Source organism: Martes martes (assembly GCF_963455335.1).
Source record: "Martes martes genome assembly, chromosome: 14".
Taxonomy (NCBI): Eukaryota; Metazoa; Chordata; class Mammalia; order Carnivora; family Mustelidae; genus Martes; species Martes martes.
In genome coordinates, this window is record NC_137902.1 from 36,705,428 (window position 1) to 36,730,412 (window position 24,985).

Here is a 24,985-nt window from a genome sequence, read left to right on the forward strand (position 1 = left end):
TAAGAAAATTCAACCAGCTAAGATGTTCTTGAAAAAAGATAAGTGTAAAAATGTACATATGATCTACATTAGTGCCTTTTTTGACTGTTCCCTTCTATCAGTCCTACTCTCCTCTGTCAGGGAATAGTAGACCTTGGATATGGTTCTGCAAAAGGAATCAGGGCAAGTTAATGTAATTATATAATATTTTAATTATCTGGAACCACTTGATCTTTCATTGCAAATGTGTAAGACATTGGTTTAGCTGAGAAAATCAATTCTTCCACTACACAAATATTAGTAAATGTTGGCTAAATACAGCCAGCCTTTTTTTTTTTTTTTAAATAATGAGAAACATGTAGCCTGAGGAATTTTACATTCACTTGAATCATAGAGACTTTCCTTTGGCTCAACATTAAGAAGGAACTTGCTGAGACTAAAGAATTTTTATATTGCACTCTGTGAATTCAAGATGGTCAGGTAGTCCAGAGTATGGCTTTTAATTGTGAGACAGTTTCAGTATGGCTCTTGCTCAGTCCTTGCCTAGCTGTTTGGACAACACACTAACCCTCTCTCTAAACCTTAGCTTCCTTATTCATAAAACAGGACAAACAGTTTTCACCTCCGTAGTTAAAGAGCTGAGCACAAAGGCTGACAAACAGTAAATGGTAGCTACTGGGAAAAGAAAAACAGATGTTTTAAACTAACATGTGAAATCAGTGGTATCTACCCTTCTAGAATGTAGGGAACCTATTTCAGCACAGATACAGATCTCGCTGTGCCAGTACATGTCCACAACCCTGTGTGCACAATTCCAAAATTCCAAACTCTTAAAATGTATCCTGACAGTCACTTGACAGAAAAAGCTAACTTGAGCATTATTTATCAAACTCTATAGGACTCTTAGCATGTTTTGGTGCAAAGCTTCTAATGTGTTTGATTACAGGGTACTGCCCCAGGCTCTACTGAGGGCTCTACCACGGAGTGGATGATTCTGAATTTTGAAAGACATCTGGTCCCAAGAATTTTAGGTAAACGGAATTGTGGAGGTATGGTTGTATTCTACAGTTTAGGTAGTATATGTGGGTTCAGAGTCCCTTTGTTGGGAACTCTTGTTACAGGTAATTTATGCTTGACATCATCTGGTCATACAAGGAATAAGTTCCTTTGTGCCAGGAAGGAGCTGAGGAATTTCCAAGAGGAATTGGCTGTAACCCCTGCCGTTCAGCAAGGAAAACAGGTCTCAAACCAGTTGACGTAAAATATCACAGGTGTCATTCGTTCATTCACCAATATGAACAGCAGTGAACAAAACAAAGACCCACCCTCACAGAGCTTACATTCTAGAAGGAAGACATATAATCACTAAGTAGATAATGCTAGATCAGTACTACAAGGAGAAAATGAGGTAAGGTAAGGGGCTGGAAAGGAGGTAGTTGTATTTAGAAAGTGGAAGGGAAGAGATTCTTTTTTGGTAGAGTGGTTAAAGACAACTTCTCCTAAGGGGAGATGTTCGAGCAGTCAGATGAAGTTGGGAACATACCGTATAAATACCTGGGAGATCATTTTTTACTCCTGGCAAATGAGAATGAAGGTTTTGAAGAACTGCAAGGATTCCAGTGTGTGTGGAGTAAATAATGCGAAGAGCGACAGGAAATGCGGTTTTGGGAGCCACTGTGGGCCAGGCCCAATATGAGGGCTGTATGTGAGAGTAGAAGCTGCTCCTGAAGGAGGAATTGGTTACTTTTCCTGGAAGAGAGGGCTCGAGAAGTTTCCGTAGTGTCTTAACCAATGAGTAGAGACCACTGAGTGGGCCTGGAGAGGAGGGCTTCACAAGCAGAGAGAGCATCGTGAGAGGGGCATTGAGAGATGAAAAGTGGTCAGATTATTCAGGGAATCAGAAGCTGTTTGCTGGAGCCTTGGTTAGGGAGAGAGAAACCAGATACTGGGAGAGAGGAAACCAACCAGATTATGGAAGGACTCATATTCCATGCTAAAGATTCTGGTGTTTTCTGTAGTCAGTGCAGAGCCATCAAAGGGTTTCAAGTAAAGTGAAACTAGAATTAATCTGGCTTCAAAGTGATAATAGAACAAAATGTCCTACTGAGGTAAACGAGTAAACCAGTTATTGTGCTTTTGAATACATAACACCATTTTTGTTACCATGTTTACTTTACTTCCTCTATTGTGTCCAACCTCATGCAGTAGCTGCTTAGTGAACCACATTTCTCTGTAACTAAGAGGGTTATATAAGGTCTTGAGAATTTTCGCACAGGACCAAGGCTGCTAATAGCTACAACCCTGCTATGATTCTCTTTAGTGACTAGGGAGATTTCAACATCTGTGATTACCATTAACTCTGTTCCTTGCAAGAATTGTTTGGAGAGAAGGCTCTTTTTCTCCCAGTGATCAGATGACCCCAAATTTGTGAGGAAAATTGAATTAACCCACATTTTCTACTGGGTCTACCAGATGCTCGTGGTGTGATTCATTTTCACTGAATGCCTGTGATCTGGGAGGCACTGATTGGGTAACTTTCTGGAGACATTCAGTTGTAGGACACCAAGGTCCCTCCTTTCATCGGGCTTCCATTCTCATGAGGGAGGTAGACTTTAAGCATGCGAGCCAACAGATAAACAGGAAAATAGCGGTTAGTGATCAATGCCGTGAAGGAAGAAACAGGGTGATGTGTCAGAGAGGAAGGCAAAAGACTTCCTTAGTAAGCTGGGCATGAGATACAAATATGAAATCATGGCCTCAGCATTTGAGGAATGACCCTCAGGTGTTTCTTGCTTTCATTTATTACTACCTCCTCAATGAAAATGAAAGATGTTATTGGGAAACAGTTTGAGAGCTAATTCATTTTATTTTACTTAGAATATTTAGTTCCCATATGAATTTAAAACCATATGTTATGTGAAAAAATAGATTAGTTTAATAATGCCCTCTTTGTACTACTCACTCATTTCATGAAACAATATTATTTAGGCTGTTCACTTGAATCTTTATTGTCAATGCCTTTGTCATGGCCAGAGTCATTTCGTGGTTTCCAGAGCACACCAAGTCCGACACATAGCACTTTTTGAATCTACTTATGATATTGACGCTAGACATTTCTTTTTTTTTTAACCAAGCCAGAAGCACCTATTCTCACAATGACCTCACTTATTTGTTTCTATTTTCCAAAAGGTGTTATATTGGTGATGCCACAGTGTAACCATTTATGTAGTGCCTTTTATGGTCAACTTTAAAAAGGTTAGTTTATAAGTATTCATCACTTGCAATACAAAAATAAAAGAAAATTTGTATTAAAACTCTTTGCCTCTTTTTATGCTCACTCCATCAGGTAAACACCAAACATTCTAAATTGGAATTAATTGAGGTGATTTCAGTTAATGTTGTCACCAAATAATTCTCAACCAGTCTACAGTTAGAATTCCTCTTCTTATATTTAAGTATTTTTTTTAATTTTTGTAAGTTTTATATGCATATAATCTAAAAAGTTTAAAAGTTCCAGAAGACGATGAAAAGACTGCAGTACCCATGTTTTCTTTTATCTTCCCCCCCCACTTCTCTTTATACTTTATTCGTGACAAATGGTGCTTTCTCAGGTGTAAAGGCAAAGCCAAGGGCAGGAAAAGGGTATACTTGGACATGTCAGACCACCAAGGTTGTAGCTAAGACTCATAGCCACAGAGACTGTCTTGGTTGGAGGATTTTGGAGAGGGGTATGCTCAGCATTCCAACCAATGATGCCTGGTTGTATTTTTTATCAGCAACTCATTTTTCAACATTGGCTGCTGGTCTGTCTGGTTTTATTTCACTCTTCTAAGCATAGCAGCTTCCCAGAGAAAGGGTAAGATGATGAAGGGAAAGATTGGAGTAGCTGTATGTCTAAATGTTTCTAAAAATATTTTTATTCTATGCTCATACTCAATTGATAGTTTGGCAAAATATAGAATTTTAGATTAGATATTTTCCTTCAGGATTTTTGAAGGCATAGCCCTATTATTGCCAAGTGTCCAGCATTGCTGTGAGAAACACTGACGTCATTTTGGCTCCTGATCTTCCTATGTGACTATTTTTCCTCTCTTTTCTAGAAGCTTTTAGATATTTTTCAACTTCTGGTTTCAACCCTAACATGTAAAGAGCTTACAATTCATCACTCCCATCCTTATAAGAAAAAAGATGGGGTATCTGGGTGGCTCAGTTGGTTAAGCGTCTGCCTTAGGCTCAGGTTGTGTTTCTGGGGTCCTGGGGTCAAGCCCTGCATCGGGCTCCCTGCTCAGCGGGGAGCCTGCTTCTCCTCCCTCTGCCCCTCCTCCCTGCTCATGGCTCTCTCTCTTTCTCTGACAAATTAATAAAATCTTAAAAAAAAAAAAAAAAAAGGAAAAAGCTAAACAAACTGAAAATCAGTAACTTTTCTTGGACCTATCAGAGAATCAAGGACATAGAGCAGACTGCCACATTGAAATTTGAAGAGACAAGAAATACAGAAAATCACAGCTGAAATCAATTTACCTACCACTCATAAACTGGTAGGACACTTAAATGGCAATTTTGACAAACATGGAGGCTGACTAACATAAGAGTGAGAAATTCCTGGGTACCCACGGTCTTAAGGAGGGTCTCTACACTTTCAGGGGTTGTACCTCTAAGAACCACACCCAGTTCTTGTGGTGGAGAGCCAAGAAAAATTCTCCTGTGTCTCTGGTGGGGGGAGGGAGGAGTAAAAGAAACCATTTTGAAATACATCTAGAGTGCTCTGCATGAAAAAGGGCTGTTTTCCAGAAGACAGGAGTTTATCAGAGACTTATCTCACCCCAGGGCGAAAGGAAGTTACCTAACGTCAGCCTCCTGCTGCATCCCTAACTCAGCCAAGGCTAGGGGAGGGGTTACTGGGGCAGAGAAGGGAGAAACATATTTCTGAGGAAACAGGAATGCTGGGAAACACTTGTGACCACAGCCCAGGGACACAGTCCCACTGAAAGGAAGACTGAGATTTCATCTTCAGATTATGGATGCTTCCCCTCATATCCTACCACCACATCACCACAGCTTCGGTATAATAATAGTGGATTACAGCTGAAAGAGAGCTGTAAGGTACAGATTCTATTTAATAAGAACTTATTAGCGAAACTCAAAGACAACGGAGAGTTAAAAACAAGGCCGCAAGAGGAATTTGAAGCTTCTGGTACCTACAGCTATAGCAAACATTAAATGCAGCCCAACTCCTAGCCAGAGTCACATAAACCTCACACCAAAAAGCCATCTTACCTCAGTTTCTATTACATAATGCATCCCATGTAGCCTTCAGTAAAAGATTATATGACATGCTAAGAGGCAAGAAGAAAACAGTCTGAAGAGACCAACCAAGAATCAGGCACCAATAGGACATAGATTTTGGAATTCCCAATCAAGGAATTTAACATAAATATGATTACTATGTTAAGGACTTTAATGGAAAAAGAACAGTAACTGATTGGCAATGTAAACGGAGAGATGGAAAAATCTAATGAGGAATCAAAAGGAAATCCTAGGAATTAAAAATGTTGCAACAGAAATGAAGGATGCCTTTGATAGGCTCATCAGCAGACCAAACATGGTCTAAGGAAAGAATCAGTGAGCTTGAAGATATGTCAGTAAAAACTTATAAACAGAAATTCAAACAAAACAGAATGAGAAAGATAGCACAGAATACCTAAGACCTGTGGCACATTTCAAACAGGGTAACATACACATACGTAGAATGCCAGAAGAGAAGAGAGAATGGAGCCAAAGAAATATTTGAAGTAATAACAGTTGAAAATTTTCCAAAATTAATGACAGATACCAAACCACAGATCCAGGAAGCTTGATAATCTAAGCAGGATAAATACCAAAAATCTATACCTGGGTAAATCCTTTCAAACTACAGAAAATGAAAGACAAAGAGAAAACTTTGAAAGAAGGGAGGAGTTGGGGGGACTGTACGTCGGGGAACAATGCTAGGACCTACAGTGGACTTCTCAAAGACCACACAAGTGGTAAGAGAATAGGTTAAAAATATTTAAACTACTGAAAGAAACTTCACCACATCACCAGTATTCTGAAAATCTGTAATGATAGGCCTTACTGTGAATGTATTTTCATTGAATCAGCTGGTTCCATAATGGATTCCTTCAAACTAGAAATTTGTATCCTTCGCCCCTGAAAAAATTTTTAATATTATTTCTTTTGTAATTCCATCCCCTCTCTGATCTCTCTTTCAGGAACTACTCCTGTTTGGATGTTGGACTTCCTATACTGGTTGTCTAGTTTTCCTATTGTTTTTCTTCTATTTTTCATCTTAATCTTTTTGCTTCATTTCAACTTTATTTTCCAGCTCTTCTATGGAGAAGACCTACTATTTCTACCATCAGGCTGGAGTTCACAAGATCTCTTTTCATACTCTGGCCTTTTTGTAGCCTGTATTTTGCTTCTCAAAAGATAACATTGTCTTTTAAGTTTTTACATCTTTGAATAATCACTCCTTCAAGTTGCTTTTTCCTGTGTTTTGGTCTCTGTCTTTCATTTCAGAGGCTTTCCCTAGATGTCTTGTGATCCTCCACTGTGTGACCAGAAGTTGATTGAGACTTTTTTTTTTTTGAAGATTTTATTTATTTATTTGACAGACAGAGATCACAAGTAGGTAGACAGGCAGGCAGAGAGACAGATGAGGAAGCAGGCTCCCTGCTGAGCAGAGAGCCCAATGCAGGACTCGATCCCAGGACCCTGAGATCATGACCTGAGCCGAAGGCAGAGGCTTTAACCCTCTGAGCCACCCAGGCACCCAAAACTTTAAGTAAGGGGTAGAACTTGTTGATTGGACTTTACTGTAAAGTGATCTGGCTCAGTCATTTCTTTAGAGAGCCTCCCTGTCAGTATCTTTGGATCTTTTCTCTGGGATTGGTGATATCCTCCAGAGAAGTTGCTTCCGGGGTACTCTCCGGAGGTGTAAGCTTGACTGCAGCATTCTGGGAATGGGGCGGAGGGAGGAATCTGAACGGTCAGAATCAGAGAGGCAATGAGGTACTCTGGAGCCACCTGCTGTATGCGTTTAGGCAAGCTAACTTCTCTGTGATTCACTTTCCTCAACTGTTAAGTGCAAACAAAACTTGTTAGGAGGATTAAACCTGTTAATATATGTAAAATGTTGTAGTGAGCTTGAAGATATGTCAATAAAATCCCCATCAGGGGATGGACCCTTAAAAATAGTTGTCATCTCAGAGTCTCTTACAAGACTTCCTGAAAATTACCTCATAAGAATTTAGGCAAAGAAATATTATCAAGTGAGAAAAAAATTTTATAATTAAAAATAAAGTAACATAGCCCCAAATTATATGAGGCAAAAATGGGTAGAACTGAAGAGAGGAATAGAAAATTCAACAGGTGGAGATTTCAATATCCCTCCTCGCAAAGCACATAGAACAATTAGTCAGAAGATCTACAAGAAAATATAAGACCCGAACAATGCTATATACAAAACAGACTTAACAGACATCTATAAAACACTAGCGGAACACAGGAAGACCCGATAAGAGCCGCAGAATGCACCTTCTCCTTCGGAGCACGTGGAGCCATCTCCAGGATGGACCACATGCTTAGGACATTCAACCAGCCTCATCAAGCTTGAAAAGATTGAAGTCATTCTAGTTATGTTCTCTGATGACAATGGAATTCAATTAGATGTCAATAACAAAAGAAATTTGGGGAATTCATAAATACATGAAAATTAATACACACCTAGATAATCAATGGGTCAAAGAAGAAATTACAAAGGAACTCAGAAAATGCTTTGAGATTAATGACAATGATAATACATGTCAAAACTGTATTGGATGCAGTTGAAGTTGTGGTTAGGGGAAAATTATGGCTGTAAATATTATTTGTCTGTAAAAAGGAATGATGTACAGATGCCTATGACAGCATGGACAAACTCTGAAAATATTATGCAGAGTGAATGAAGCCAGTCACAAAAGACCATGTATTGTATGAGTCCATTTATATAAAATGTCCAAAATAGGCAAATCTATACAGATAGAAAGTAGATTAGTGGTTTCCTAGGGCTAGGGGTTTGGGAGAAATGAAGAGTCACTGCTAACAAAAAAGAGGGTTCTTTTTTTGGGTGATGAAAAATTGATTGAGGTGGTGGTGGTTATACAACTCAACTAGAAATCTTTGAGTTATACACTTTATTTTTTAAAAGATTTATTTATTTATTGGGGAGAGAGAGAATGAGTGAGCACACTTGGGGGGCAGGACAGAGGGAGAGGGAGAATCGCAAGCAGGCTCCCCACGGAGCATGGAGCCCGACGTGGGGCTCGATCCCACAACCCATGAGATCATGACCTGAGTCAAAACCAAGACTGGGACACCCAACCGGCTGAGCCACCCAGGTGTCCAAAGTTATATACTTTAAATGGGCATATGGATTTTATTCTAGTAAATGGGCATATGACTTATATTTCAGTAAAGTCATTTTTCAAAAGCAAGTTAAATTCAAAGATTGAAAAAAATCCTTTGAATATTGTGCAAAAGTGAAAATATGTATGTTAATAATTGGATGTTCTTTTTTAACCTGACATCATTTTTTAATTTTGTTACATAGTCTACTTGTTATTTTGCTTTTCCACCTTCTTTTCCTTGTACATTTCTTGAATGATCACATTTTTAGATGCAACCACCAAGTGCATTTAGTAAAATTTATGTGGCCCAAAGCTGATGTGGTGACAGTAGGGACACTGTGATATAAAGGCAAAAAGCCTCAGCCCCAGTTGTGTAAATTGCTGGGTGTTTTTTTGTTTTTGTTTTCTAAACAAATCGATTTCCTTTTTGCAGTTGCAGCTTAAAGAGAGTTTTAAATTTTCCCTTAGGTCATAAAGCAACATGAAAAAACTGGACCTTTTTTAATATATTGCACTTTCTCTTCTCTCTTCTCTTCCTTCACTCAGTTCAGTGAGATTCACTGTTGCTATTTTAGCCAAGTTTGGCATCTGAAGAATTTATGCCATTTGGCCACCATGACACGGCTGAAGAATTGTGTCTATTTTAGCAAATGCCGTATGCAAGACAGGTGGACCTTGTGTGTCTTTAAGAGATACCTAAATTTTACTTTTAAAGAAAACTATAAATTCTAAAATAATTGTTTTCCATTAACTGATCAGGTTTATTTACCCTGACATAGTAAATGTTTTCTATTCTGTTCTCAGACTGTGTTTTCTAGCATTTATGTTGTGTGTGTGTGTGTATGTGTGTGTGTGTGGGTGTTGTATATGGGGTGTAGGGGGAAAGAGACCCCAAGTTAATTGTGCAAGTAATGAATCTGGAGTTTATATCAAAACTGTAATTTTGGCAGAGTATATTTTTAAATTAGATATTTGAATAGTTTGGCAAGTGACACATTATTTTAAATATAGACCAAAAGTGTTTTTATACTGAGCTCCAGAAGTGTGTGGGTTGAAATTAGGCAAGTTAAATGGGATTGTGAATTTTAAACAGGAACAGTTTTAAGCATTCTCCTTTGGAGTTTGATTACTAGTTATATTGGATTGATAAATTTTGAAATGAGCAGTCATTCCTGTCTATCTGTGTGTGTGCGCCAATATCAACACTGAATTTATCAAGTAGTTATTTCACAATGTTTAGACAGGCAAACCGGAGGGGAGAAGGGAGGCGATTATCTATAGATCCTACCCACACAATTTATAGCAACTTTTGGTTGTCCAGGAAAATTGAGTTGTGTTGGCTCTGCCCTGAACACTTAGTTGATTACACAATTCTTCCCATCCTTTAGCCTGCGTCCTATGGTCCACGTCCGACCTCCGCTGGCTGTGGCGGTCACAGCGATGATGGTGAATTGAAGCGTGAGGTGTGTGGGCCAAAATCAGGCTGTCAGGATCTCTGTCCATTATAAATCTTGTTCTCAGAGAACCCTAAGGACAGTTTCATCTGTGGCATTATCTGTTTGGGTGGCCATCGAGAAAGATACTACCAAGACGTAACCTCACTTGGTTATAAGAAATTAACCTTTTTTGAAGGGTAGATGGCATTAAGATTGGTTTAAAAAGGAAACGCCAAACTGCCTAGTTTTGGGATGCTGAGCAAATTCGAAATACCGTGGCATACAAACGCTAAGACCTAGGGATTTATAAATTCGTTACATAATGTTCATTACTGATTAATTACTGCCCCTGTTTGAAGGTCAGCTTGTATTCATTGGTTCAGTGCCACAAGAGAACTTCGGTGGAAGCAGTAAGTCTTGCCGTTCACCTCGGGAAAAGTTAACTTTGATCCCTCAAGTGGTAAATTGCAAAACTATGCTAAAGGCCTTGCCCAAAGCCAGGCCACCAAGTAGGAGAAGTGGAAATTAGGCTTTCCACTGTCATTCTAATTTTAAAATTCCCAAATAAATGCTAAATAATTGTTTAAAAAATATCCCTTAGGAAGGTGCCCGATCTTAAGCCTTCTTTGAACTCCCTTCAACTCTCACAAGGTTGTGACCTGGCACTGAAGGAAGAGGGAGGGCTTGGAACAGAGATGATCTTCAACACCCTCCAAACCTGAGCTTCTATGAGGGGCCCTGGGCCTGCCCTTTCAAAGGTACCACATGGGAATAAGAGGTGTTGACACGGAAAGGAGTTCCTAACAATGACAGCGCGGACAGATGAAGCCCTCATGTGCTTGGCTCTCCTGCAACCGCCTTGAGTCCACTCAGACAACGAAGGAGGTGGGGGTTCCTAGCTTCACTGGCCAGGAGAAAAGACTGAGGCTCAAAGAGGTAAAAGAACACTCCCCTGATCTCTTGCCAATAATCCAGAATCCTGAAACGGCCTTCTGGGGAAACTCGAGGCTTCTTTGGGTCCAAATGATCCAGATGTTGCTGTGCAACTACCACGCCTACAGTTCATCTCACCGAAATTTCTTCACAAGTTCACATCGGCTGGTCTGAGGTCCTAGCTCAGGTGCCTTCCTTCCTTGTCATTCAGTTAATATGAGCATTCTTCCATGTGGCCTTCTTTCTTTGTTTGTTCTTCACACTTCCTTCACATTCTATACCAACACTGATGCAGACCAGTACACACTGGAGTCCTTGTAAAACACACAACAGTGACGCCTGAGAGGCTCAGTCGGTTAAGCATCTGCCTTCAGCTCAGGTCATGATCCCGGGGTCTTGGGTTGGAGCCCCACATCCCAAGATGTGGCTCCCTGCTCAGTGGGGAGACTGTTTCTCCCTCTGCCTGCCGCTCCTCCTGCCTGTATGTGCTCTCTCTCTGACAAATAAATAAATAAAATTTTCAAAACAAAACAAAACACAACAAAATGTATTGACTAAATTTCTATGTGGTTAAAATATGTATTTCACCTTGTCCAGGAAAAAATACTTGACTCTACAAAATACTGACTTGTCATTGTGAAGACCCATGCCAAAATTACTTTTGTTGATTTCTGTGTCAATTTTCTCTCTTATGAATTGAAATAGATGTTTTCTCTTCTTTTCTTTTCTTTTTTTTTTTTTTTTTTAAGATTTTACTTATTTATTTGACAGGCAGAGATCACAGGCAGGCAGAGAGGCAGACAGAAAGAGGGGGAAGCAGGCTCCCTGCCGAGCAGAGAGCCCAATGCAGGGCTCGATCCCAGGACCCTGAGATCATGACCTGAGCCGAAGGCAGAGGCTTAACCCACTGAGCCACCCAGGTGCCCCTAAAGACAGTTTTCTTTTTGCAAATCAAATTCTTTGTTCTCCAACTTAGCCCAGCACAATTACTTTAGTGGCATTTCAGATGTCAGATGGCTTTTATTGAAGAAGATGCTTATAATACTGAGTATCTTAAAGTGTGGTATAAGCCACAGGTCTTAGAATAACCTGGACAGTTTGCTTAAAGTGGGTACTTCTCCCAAGACCTTCTAAATCCAAACCTCTGGGACTGAGGTCCCAGGATGCACTTTTTTTTTTTTTTTTTAAGATTTTATTTATTTATTTGAGAGAGAGAGCAGGCGGAGAAGGGGCAGAGGGAGAGGGAGAAGCAGATTCCCCACTGAGCAGGGAGCCCAACACTGCCAGATCCCAGGACCAGGGGATCATGATCTGAGCTGAAGGCAGGCACTTAACCGACTGAGCCACCCAGGTGTCCCCAGAGTGCATTCTGAAAAATCTTCCCAGATGACCCTTAAACACTTAAAATTTGAGAATCCCTGTACTAACGGTTATACTGCTACAAGCATTAAAAATGATTTGCAGACTTTGCCCAAGGCTTCCTAATTCTTTGGCAGGTCACACCCAATTGTGAACACAGTGTCCCATCTTGTCAGTTCACACAGAAAAACTAACACTGGAGGCCATATCGCCCACGGGCATGTCGGTGCAGGCCAAGGAACACACAGGCCTAGGCTCACGGGATTGCTTACCATTCAAGGCAGTCTGTAAGACAAACAGTTAATCGGCTCTGCCCTAAAGATATAATCACCAGATGTAAAATAAAGATATTTTTCAAATTACAAGCATTTGGGGATGAAACAGGCCTCCAGGAAACCAGACAAAGTGGGATCAGAAGTTGTTAAGTAACATCCGCTCACATGACCTCGTGGGCCTCCCATCAACAGGGCCGCCTGCTCAGGAGATCCCTGCCTCCAGTTTTACCCTTAAAAACCCTCACCAGCAAGCCATCAAGGAGTTTGGGACTTGTAAGCATCAGCTCCCCATTCTCCTGAGTGGTGCCAAACCAGTGAACAGCCAGTCTTTCTTCACTTCAAAAGCTCAGTGTCCATTTTTAGCGGCTTGCTGCACATTGGGCGGGTGAACTCCCTCTTTGGTTCGGTTACAATGGCAGGAAAGCAGCCTTGTTGGGTGGCCAATGGCTGATCAAACACACCCAGCGGCTGTCTCAGTGTTCAGAAGGATGGCACCACCTCAGTCAGCCGCGGCTACTGGGTGATGACTGTCATTCCCTAAAACAATACACAAACGTGTCCCCCCGCACAATGTGGAAACAGATTTTGCCAGTGCCATTGTGGCGCTGTTTTACCCCTCCTGTCCCACTCCCATACTTCTCCAATACCTCCTTTGGCCTCAGAACGTTCTCGGTTGAGTTTGCAAGGGAGAAGGAATCTCTTAGCTCGGTAGTTACCCTGCTTCAGAAGGAAGTTCCCCGTCGGTGAGCAAGATCCTCTCTCCATTGGCAGTGACAAAAGACATCTCCCCAAGGTCAGCCTGCCCTTGACTGTTGCTGTCGTCTCTGATTACTCAAACACTTTGCACGTTCTAAGCCTTCCCCAAACACACTGGAAATTTTAAGGACGAGTGGCACAGAAGCTTAGAGATTCCATTTTTTCCAAAAGGACCGTTGTCCTGAATAGCAGAGGCAGGGCTGAGGTCTGCTTATTTTAGGCTGTGGGAAACCAGCAATCACTCCTCACAATCACGTAGTCCTTCACCTAGAGAGCCTCCCAGTTTTCTCCAACAACAGCAAGAAAAATGATGACCAAAACCTCCATTTTCTAACAGAGAGCATGTTTATAAAGGTTTCCATGACAGACGTTGAGCTAATCCCAGTTTGTTAATCACCAGGCCGCAAAAGGACCATTGGATTCAACAAGTGTTTATTAACTGCTTCTTGTGAGCCAGATGTTACATTTAGTCCCAAAGGCTTGGCACAATCCAGAGCCTGACAGATATCTTTCCATTTCCTCTAAATTTAAACATAAAAGTAATCAAAATTCATTACTTCTTTTTTTTTTTTTAATAATTAAGCCATTGTGGAAGACAGTATGGATGTTCCTTAAAAAATTAAGACTAGAACTACCATATGAACCAGTAATTCCACTACTGGGTATTTACCCAAATATGAAAACACTAATTCAAAAGGACACATGGGCATGCCCCCCCCATGTTTATTGAAGGCTTATTTAAAGAGCCAAATTATGGAAGCTGCCCAAGGGTCCATCAATAGATGAACAGATAAAAAAGGTGTACTCTATCTATACAATAGGATATTATTCAGCCATAAAAAAAGAATGAATTCTTGCCAATTGCAACAACATAGAGGGTGCTAGAGAGAATAATACGAAGCAAAATAAGTCAGAGAAAGACAAATGCCATAGGATTTCACTCCTATATGGAATTTAAGAAACAAAACGAACAAAGTTAACAACAACAACAAGACAAAGAGACAAAGCACAGAAACAAAAACAAAAAACCGGACTATAGAGAACAAACTGATGGTTACCAGAGGGAGGTGAGTGGGGGGATGGATGAAGCAGGGAAGGGCCTTAAGAGGACACCTAGGCTGATGAGCACTGAGTAATATACAGAAATACTGAATCACTATATTGTATACCTGACACAAAGAGAACACTGTTAACTGCCCTGGGATTAAAATAAAATTAAGAATTAAAAATAAAACGAAAATAAGTAGTGCTCTCCATGAACTGAGACAAGAAGAGGGGTTGTTTTAAATTCACTGGGCACTGAAATGCTAAAATTCCCAAGTGACTGCAAATCACTTATTCATTTGGTATTTAGGTATCTTCACCAAACTTAATTTTTAGGACATCCTGAAACCATGTTACTTTGAAAAAACCTGTACCCTATTAAATTAAAGATTACTCAAATAAACATATTGTCCTCAACTCTTACTATGTAATTGCTAAAATTTTTCTCCCCAGGGTCTTTTAATTTATCTAGAACTAGAGACATGTGGTCTTTTTTCTCACTTAATGAGGTGATAATGAAGTGAAAATATCAAGAAAAAAAAAAGCTTACTTTTTGTTCTTAGTCTATAAATTTATGCTATATTATTCTGAAAGCATAAGTTCCATCATTTTGAAAGCTTAAGCTATCTGAAATCATTTCATGGCAGAGATATAGACATGTAACTACATTTAGGTCGACACCGTTTCATGGACTTATGGTGTAAGTTTATGGATTGCTATTATATCTTATCACTAATAAACACTTCTATTATATTAAAAACCCTATTCAAAGTGAGCTTCCTTTAATTGTTACATTTCATGCAAATACGACCTCCTAAAACTTCCTTGTTGCACTTCAGTCCAGAGTAATGAGGTATATAAAATCCCAAATGATTTAGACACTTGAACCAATTACAGTACTGAAGCCAAGCCTCATTGTTCTTTAAAGTGGCAGCTGGCTGTGTGGATGGCGAACAACCCCCGTCCCCGTCTCTGCACTAAGAACAGGCATCTGTTCAACCTTTTGAGGCACGTATTCTGCTTCCCAAGTCAACACTACCTCGTGATTATTTCTCTCTCCCTCTCTCTCACTAGCTTTTTTGTTTGTTTGCTTCTTCTCTCTCCCCTCCATTTCTTTATTTCCAGCAATACTTTCCCGAAGGTACTGAGACAGAGAATGGGGTATAAGACAGAGACTACTGCTTCCAAGAAAGGTTCAGGTTGGTATTTGAATCAATTAAAGGCAGAGACTATAAAGAATGTTCTAATCACAGGACTACACCACATTTTGCTGTTTCAGTCAAACCGGGGTTACGCTGGTGATTAATAACACACATTGATGAGAAAAGTCAACTGGCGTGACTACCAAAGACAAATTTTTCTTACTTTAGTGAAGAAACAGAATAAGCATAAAATTGACATTTATGTTCCATTCTACTGGAAAAGGCTTTCCAGCCTTTTATAAAAAAAAAAATCTTTATACTTTTGCTACACATCAAATTTGGAAGCGTATGCTTTAAAAATATGCTATTAGCAAAAATTCGTCTTGGCAGCTGGTTCACATATCTATTAACGAATATGGAGCCCTTGTGTTGCTCATGATTGGAAACAGGTGGCAGCCGGACGCTGGCCCCGTGCGTCAATCACCAAAGTGGTCTGTTTGGATTTCCTTAACATTTTGCTGCTTTGAAGTTTGAGGGGACATCATTTACCCTCTTTTACTGTGTCCTTGGAAGAGCAAAGAAGGTTTGGAATGCCAACTCGGAAATGATGACTCTGAAGATATGCACAGCTGCTCAGGGGAATGAGCAGAAGCGGCCAAAACCCTCAGGACTCTTGCCCTTCTCCCCTTCCGGCTCACTCACTCTGTCCTCCGGTGGGGACAGTATCTTCAGCTTCTGGGTCTTTGGAGATTTAGTGCTAAGTCAAAACACAAAGAGAATTCATTTTCTTCATCAGAAAATGAGTAAGAAAACAAGAGAGGACTGTATAAAGGCAAAATACATGTTGCCGCCATTTCTCTCCCCACTTCAGCCATGAAAACCCAAGAAGTCCAAATTTTGGTGGACTCTTAATGACTCTAGGGTTTGGCACTGGGTCTGGCACACAGTAAGCACTCAATAAATCTTGCACAAGTGAGGGTTTCCTCCACTTAGACTTTCCTCCACTTTTTCGGGCTCACTGGTAATTTCTTTTAATTTGTTCAGTGTCTTCTCCATCCATTCAACCAAAAGATATTTCCCAAGAGCCACCTAAAGTGCTCGTAACAATGCAAGGAACTTGACAAGTATTTTGTCTAGACATTTGATTTCTACCCACAAAGTTTTATTATAAAAATACACACCCTTCAGTCTCTCTCTCTTTTTTTAAGATTTTATTTACTTATTTGTCAGAGAGAGCATGCACAAGCAGGGGGAGCAGCAGGTAGAGGGAGAAGCAGGCTCCCCACTCAGCAGGAAGCTCGAAGCAAGGCTTCATCCCAGGACCCTGAGATCACGACCTGAGCCGAAGGCAGATGCTTAACCGATGGAGCCACCCAGGCATCCCAACATCATTCGATTTTTCAAGCATTTTTTTTTCTGCTTAGTATTGAGTAGTTTTCTACAATACAAGATACTTGTTTTGCTAACGAGGCCCAGAACCATCTAGATGTTTCAGTCAAGTGTTAAAAGTCTGCTTAAATGTTTGGTCTGTGATAAAGTCATTAATGAGCTTAGGAATCTCTAGTGAGACTTGTTAGAATGCAGATTCCTTGGCCCTATCTGCATAGATATCAATTAACTTGTCAGGAAAGGGATTGGGTCGTCAGTATTGTTTAACTCTCCTTAAATGAGTCTATATGGGAAATCAGGGTTGAGAGCCATTGGATTCAAGGCAGCAAAGAATAGTGAGAGTGAGTGCTCGCGACATCTTACCGTCAATAAACATTAGTGAGAACCGCTGGGCGTAAGACACTGTGTCAGGTGAAGGCAACTAGTGAAAGCTTTTCTGAGCAGAAGAATGATGTGGTCTAAAGCCTGTTTCCTTTGAGATCACTGGGTGGCTCAGTTGGGTAAGCGTCCAACCCTTGATTTCAGCTCAGGTCATGATCTCAGGGTTGTGAGATTGAGCCCCGTGTTGGGCTCTGAGCTAGGTGTGTAGCCTGCTTAAGATTCTCTCACTCCCTCTCCCTGGTCCCTTCCCCCTGCTCTCTCCCCTTCTCTAAAAAAATAATAAAGGGGCGCCTGGGTGGCTCAGTTGTTAACCGGCTGCCTTCGGCTCAGATCATGATCCCAACATCCTCAGATTGAACCCCGCATCGGGCTCTCTGCTAGGCAGAAAGCCTGCTTCTCCCTCTCCCCTTCCCCCTACTTGTGTTCCCTCTCTTGCCATCTCTCTCTCTGTCAAATTAATAAATAAAATCTTTAATAACAATAATAAAGACTACATTTTCAAAAACAAGTAAACCATGGCTCTTTTTGTTGTTGCTTTGCCAATTTAAAAATTATAAAAGCAGGGGTCCCAGCTGGCTCTGTCAGTTGAGCATGCCACTCTTGATCTCAGGGTTGTGAGTTCAAGTCCTATGTTGGGTATAGAGATTACTTAAAAAAATAATTTCTAAAAATTATAAAAGTAACATAACCTTCTTGTGATAATTCAGTAACACATCAAATGAGAGTCCCACCTTACCCCTGTTCACCCTCCATGTCCCCAGAAGGAAACACTCATGGCAATTTGGGCTATTATGTTTCCAATTGTTTTTCTGTTCATTTGCCTGCCTAGGTACTCATGGAAATATGTGATCTTAATCATACAGATTGGTTATGGATATATACTTGTATATTAGAAATATAAAAACATGCATGGGGGCACCTGGGTGGCTTGGTGGGTTAAGCATCTGCCTTTGGCTCAGGTCATGATCCCAGGGTCTTGGGATCAAGCCTCACCTCCAGCTCCCTGCTCAGCGAAGGTTCTGTTTCTCTCTCTGCCCCTCATCCCTCTTATACTTTTCCTCTCACTCTTTGTCCCTCTCAAGTAAATAAATAAAATCACACACAAAAAATAATAACATGCATGGGACTAATAAACATGAAGTTCAAGATAAGGTTATGAGGGGAGAAAGGCATAGATGAACATGAGGTGGTTTCATATGTTGAGAAGTAAGCTTGGTTTGGAGGAGAGTGGCTTTTACATTATTATCTATACTTCTCTAAATGCATGAAATATAATATAAATCCATGCTTTTATTGTGTGCTGAAATACATGTTTAAATGTATTTTGATTTTAGAACAGCTTTTTTTTTTTTAAGATTTTATTTATTTATTTGAGAGAGAGAGAGAGCAGGAGCAGGGGGGAAGGGGGAGAAGCAGACTCCCCACTGAGCAAGAGGCCCAACGCAGGGCCCCATCCCAGGACCCCAGGATCATGACCTGAGCCAAAGGCAGACGCTTAACCAATTGAGCCACCCAGGCACCCCGGAACATCTTTACATTTAGAGAAAATAAAATGGAAAGATAGTACAGAGTTCAGATAGTACAGGGCTCAGATGCTACAGGGCTCCCATATATAGTGTACTGGTTTTCTCTCTCGTAACATCTTGCATTAGCAGGATACATTTGTTACAATGATGGACCGATATTATTAACTAATATTTTATTCAGAGTTGGTAGTTTTAATTAATGTTCTTTTCTGTTCCAGGATCCCATCCAGGATACTACCTTATATTTTGTTATCATGTCTTCTTAGGCTCTTCTTGTTTTGGATTCCTTGTTTTTGAGGACCTTGACAGTTTGAAGTACCGGACAAGCATTCTGTAGAATGTCCTTCAGTTGGGATTTGTCTGGTGTTTTCCCATGATCGAACTGGGGTGATGGATTTGGGGAAGACCACAGAGGTAAAGTCCATTCTTATCACATTATATCAACATGACATCACTGATGAGGTTGGCCTTGGTCACCTGGCTCATTGTTAACGGTCTTGGGTTAACAGTGGTGTTATTACTATTTGTTTTTAGTTACATTTACTGTTAGGCATCAAGAAAGATACCTTATTGAGTAAGAGCATGAATCACGACTTATATTGTTCTTAATTTATACTAGGATATCGCCACCTCTAAATTTAGCAGATGATATCTATCAGGACCTGTTCTATCTTAAAGTGTGTGTGTGTTTATGTGTGTGTTTTAAGGTTTTATTTATTTATTTGAGAGAGAGATCGTGCACGCATGTGTGAGGGCACCAGTTGTGGGGAGGAGCAGAGGGGTCATGACCTGAGCCAACAGCAGAAGCTTAACGGACTGAGCCACCCAGGTGCCCTGGTAAATTGTTTTTTTAAAAACAGCTTTGTTGGGGCGCCTGGGTGGCTCAGTGGTTTAAGCCTCTGCCTTCGGCTCGGGTCATGATCTCAGGGTCCTGGGATCCAGCCCCGCATCGGGCTCTCTGCTCAGTGGGGAGCCTGCTTCCCCCTCTCTCTGTCTGCCTCTCTGCCTAGCTCTGATTTCTCTCTGTCAAATAAATAAAATCTTTAAGAAAACAAAACAAAACAAAACAAAAAAAACAGCTTTGTTGAGGGCACCTGGGTGGCTCAGTCTCTTAAGCATTTGCTTTTAGGCTCAGATCCGGAGGTCCTGGGATCAAGTCCCACATGAGACATCCTGCTCAGTGGGGAGCCTGCTTTTCCCTCTCCCACTCCCCCTGCTTCTGCAGTCTCACTCGCGCTCTCTCTGTCAAAAATAAATAAATAAAATCCAAAAAAAACCACAGCAGTTTTATTGAGACATAATTTACCAACCATACAATTTGCTCGTTTAAGGTATGCAAATCAATGGGTGCCTGCATGGCTCAGTGGAAAGAGAGCGTGACTCATGATCTTGGAGTCATGAATTTGAGCCCCATGTCAGTGGTAGAGATTACTTGAATAAACAAATATATATAAATAAAGTGTGTGATTCAATGGCTTTTAGTATAATCACAGAGCTGTGTGACCATGACCACAGTCAATTTTAGAGTATTTTCATCACTCCCCATCAAAACCCCATGCCTATCAACAGTCATTCCCTCTTTGTCTCTAACCCTTCTCCTGAGCTCTAGGTAACTGCCAGCTTACTTTCTGTCTCTGTAGATTTGCCTGTTCTGGACATTCCGTATAAATGGAATCACACAACATATGGTCCTTGTGACTGGCTTTCTCACAACATACTGTTTTCAGGATTTGTTCACGTTGTGCCACAATATGTTATGGTATTTCATTTCTTTTAATTGCTGAATAATGTTCCATGGTATGGAGGTACCACCTTTTGTTAATCTATTCATTATATGATAAACACTTGGGCTCTTTCCACTTTTCCATTATGGTGAATAATGCCGTCACAGACATTCTTGTACAAGTTTGTGTGGTTGTCTGTGTGTTTAAGTTACCAATACTATACACCTGTATTACTCTGTACCATTCTGTATTCTAGCTGTCACATTTGTGGCAATTCTACCATAAGCTTAAGCTATTTTACCTTTTATTTTTATTTTATTTTATTTTATTTTATCTTATCTTATTTATTTATTTGAGAGAGAGAAAGAGAGAGAGAGCACGAGCAGGGGAGGGGCAGAGGGAGAAACAGACTCCCTGCTGAGCAGGGAGCCCAATGTAGGGCTTGATCCCAGGACTCCAGGATCATGACCTAAGCTGAAGGCTGTCGCATAACTGAAACTACCCAGGTGCCCCCATTTTACCTTTTAATGAGATTATGACTGTTTACTTGTCGAAACATTCTATATTATAAATTACTGTCTTTTTATTCCTTTGTATTAATTTTAGAGTCTTATATAGGGTATTGGGTTGATTCTTTTAAAATTCTGCTAGGTAATTTACATCTAGGAATTGCATTTCAGGATGGCCAAAAAGGGCATTACAATGTATATCTTATTAAGAGGAAGAGCTGTTGGATTTAATAAGATTGGGGAACACCGGACCTTTTCTTTCTCCCAGTCAGACTTAGGGATTCCTTTCCCTGAGCACCCTTGTATATATCATCACTAAAGCAAATCATGTGACCATATGATCAGTGTTAACAGATTAGTTCTTCGAAGACTATGAGCCCTTTGAGCAAGAATTTTGTCTTTTATTTTTATTTTATATTTCCAAGGTTTGGACAGCTTCTGGGACTCAGCAAATATTTGCTGCATGATGAATAATGGGGAATAAATGAGATGACCACCCAAAGGCAGCAAGGCAAGAAAAAACATTAGGTGGGAAGAAGGGATGACTACTGTGTCCTGACATCTGAGTCCAGGCTCTAGGCTCTGCTCCCTCACTTCTGATCTAATTCTCCAAGTTGGCCCGCCCAGATCCGGGCTCTGGATCCTTTGGGTGGAACTCCCCCAAGCCACCACCCTTCACCATCACCTGCCCCAGCTTTGGGCAGCCAGGCCTGGACAGATTGCCCCAACCTCTCAGCAATGCAGTGTAGTGGGAGTGTATTTGCAGCTGCTGGCCTTGTGCCCTCTAGGTGAGTGCTGCCTTTCAGAATATTAGTGCCTGGATCCCATTGCTAGAACGGGCATCAGTGAGATGCGCACTGCTGCATTTGGTGGGCTCAATGGCAGCATGTTTAAATTAAAGCTGAGCTTCTCTGCACCTGTGCTGGTTTCCATCAGGCTCCAGCTCTGGAAACTTTCCCAGGGGTCTTTGCCGCATGGCACAGCCTCAGTACCCCTCCCCCAAGTGTGCCCTTCTCCAGGTGGCTAGTCATCTTTTCTCTCCCTTGTGCCACTTATCACATTCCACCTTCTACTATTGGTATTTGAATGTATGAAGCTTCGCCACTAAACTGTAACTTTTAGGGATAGAAACTGGGTTACACACCTTCACATTCTCATAGCACTTAGAGCATTGCCTCAGTCCACAAATGACAGGACACATATGGTTTATTATGTTTTGTGTTAAATGCATTTATTACAGATTACTATGTTTCATGCATGTATTTAATTAAAAATATGTCTCAAGGAAGTGAAATTCACATAACAAAATCAATCATTTTAAAGCAAGCAATTCAGTGACATTGGTACCTTCACCCCCACCTTATGCATCAACTGTCTCGTTCCAAAACATTTTCTTCACCGCAGAAGAAAACTCTCTGCCTACTGAGCGGTCACTGCCCATTCTTGCTTTCCCCTAACCCCTGGCAAGCACTCATCTGCTTTCTGTCTCTTCCAGATATATACCTATTTCGCATAGCTCATATAAATGCAGTCATACAATAGGTGACCTTTAGTGCCTGTGTCCTTTCACTTACCACCACATTTTCAAGATTCATCCATGATGTAGCACTTATCAGTTTTTCATTCCTTTTTATGGCTAAATAAATTCTGTATATTTTATTTGCTGTTGATTGCAGGTACCTGATGTTACCACTAGATGACACTACTTTCCTAGGAATTTCCTGGTGGTGGTTCTGGCAAGTTAGTGAAATTATGGAAACAAATTACATCAATTCAAGGACTGCTTTCATTGCAATGCCTGATGAATGAGCCATTATGTGTTCTTTGACAGTACAACATACAAAATGTTACGGATCTAGCTATTATATGTTGATACAAACAACAGTGGCTTTCACCAAATTAGATACTACTTTCCAGATTTGTTTACAGTATCTGTTTCATCTTGAATTATCAAAACATAAATCTTTTTATTAAGCTGTTAATGAATAATAACATCCCTGTCTAGAGTGGCATAACAAAATATTGTAGAGAAGTTTGTAATGTCATTGTAAAATCTGCATGATATTTGGCTTGGTTTAGACTCTGGTTCTCCTATTAGCTAAAGATTCATGAAAAATTCTTACTGGGCATACTTAATCCCCCAGAAAGAAATGAAAGCAAATTAACACCTTCCTTTCAGGGATTTATGAGTATCAAGTGAAATATGTCTGTGAAAATGTCCCACTATCTGGGAAGTATTATGCTCATTGTTACTAATTTTGAAGATTTAAAAATTCATACTCAGCATTTACATCATGCATAAAAACGTTATTCTCTTTTGGGTAGTGTAATTAAGCTCAGAGCTTATCAAGAATTTTAAGAATTTCGGGGGGCCTGGCTGGTTCAGTCAATAGAGCGTGTGACTCTTGATCTTGGTGTCATGAGTTCAAGCCCATACTGGGTGTAGAGATTACTTTAAAAAAAGAATTTTAACAATTTAAAAAGCAATTCCATTTTAAGCATTTCTCTGAGACTTTCATCAGAGAGAGTGGTTTGAGAAGATTCTGCGAGGAAACTACAGCAATTTTAAGTAAGTGACCTTTGTACTGGAGAATCCGACTGTGTTTATTTAGATGAGGTAACTTTGATTTGACCAACAATATTTCTTAGTACGAGAAGCATTTGTCCTATCTGATGATAACAGTTCAAAGTTTCTTTGTACCTTTAATTTAGTGCCCAACAGAGTTTGACATATAACAAGCCTTAGGTATATAATGGTAAACAAATAAATGAGTTCTAGTCCCTATATTTCTCCCTTATTTGACTAGAATTTTTCCCTCCTTCCTTCCTTCCTCCTTCCTTCCTTCTTTCCTTCCTTCCTTTCCTTCTTCCAAGATTTTAGTAATCTCTACACCTAATGTGGGGCTAGAACTTAGGACCTTGAGACCAAGATGCTCTACCAACTAAGCCCTCCAGACACCCTGACTAGGAATTTCTTTAAGGTAACAAATGTTTTATTTATCAAATTCTCGTGACCAAATAGTGCCCGGCCCCCAAATAAAAAACAAAACAAACACAAAGTGTTTATTGGATGCACAAGTGAATAGGAAAGTACATTAGTACTAAAATGCAGAAAATACAGGTTTGAATCAGTTTGTTATGTTTTTAAATTATTAAAGGTCTATTTCAAAGTTACAAATTCTCCCCTAGTTGATCTAGCAGTTTAGTTAAAAGCTAAAGCAGTTAACATCCATAATCATCTTTTAACAGATAAAACTGAAGCAAGCCAGGGGTGTTCACAGATAGGTTTGCAAGTGATTCATATGACCTCAATTTCTTAAAATGCAAGCAATACAGAGTTCTTTTCGTGTATAGGAAGCACTGGGACCTTGAAAGCCGAATGGGAGGGAGGCTTGGGGTAAATGGATTCAATGAGATTACATCCACACAAAGCATTCAACTTGGAACCTGGCTCAGAGTACCTTTGTGCTAATTACGTAAGGACCTCTCTGGGCAGCTGCAGCCCAGCTAATGGATTTCTGTCCCCAAGCTTCTTTGGTGGGGGGCAACCTTGCACAATGAACAACCTGCAGTACTATTTTTGGAGGCCCTGGGGCTAGCTGTGGTCATTAAGAGATGGCATGACGAAGCGGTCAGATAGCGTTCCCCATCTTACCTGTGGGGGGCTAGGAACAGAGCAATCTTTCCGTGCCCTGACTTGTAAAGTGAGACAATGAGACAATGTCACTAGGGTTGTTTTGCCGACGAAATGAGCGAATGCTGTCCACGACTCTGTCAGGATGGCTGGTGTACGAGAACCTCACATGAGGTGGTTTTCTCAGTCTCTTCTGAGATGATTATTTATGAGTCCTTTCCCAAATGCGGCAGCATTCTGAAACATATGCTCCTGCATCTCTTACCGTTTGCTGTCCCCTCCACTTTCCCAGTAGGATTGTTTCTGTTCCGGAATGGCAAGGAATACAAACAAACATGGGATTTCTCAGAGTGCATTCTCCCGGATTTTGGAATAGCAAAATTTCTCATCACAGACTTAAAACACTGAGTAAACTTTATTTTCTAGAGTAGTTTTAGGTTACAGCAAAACTGAGAGGAAAATGCAAAGAATT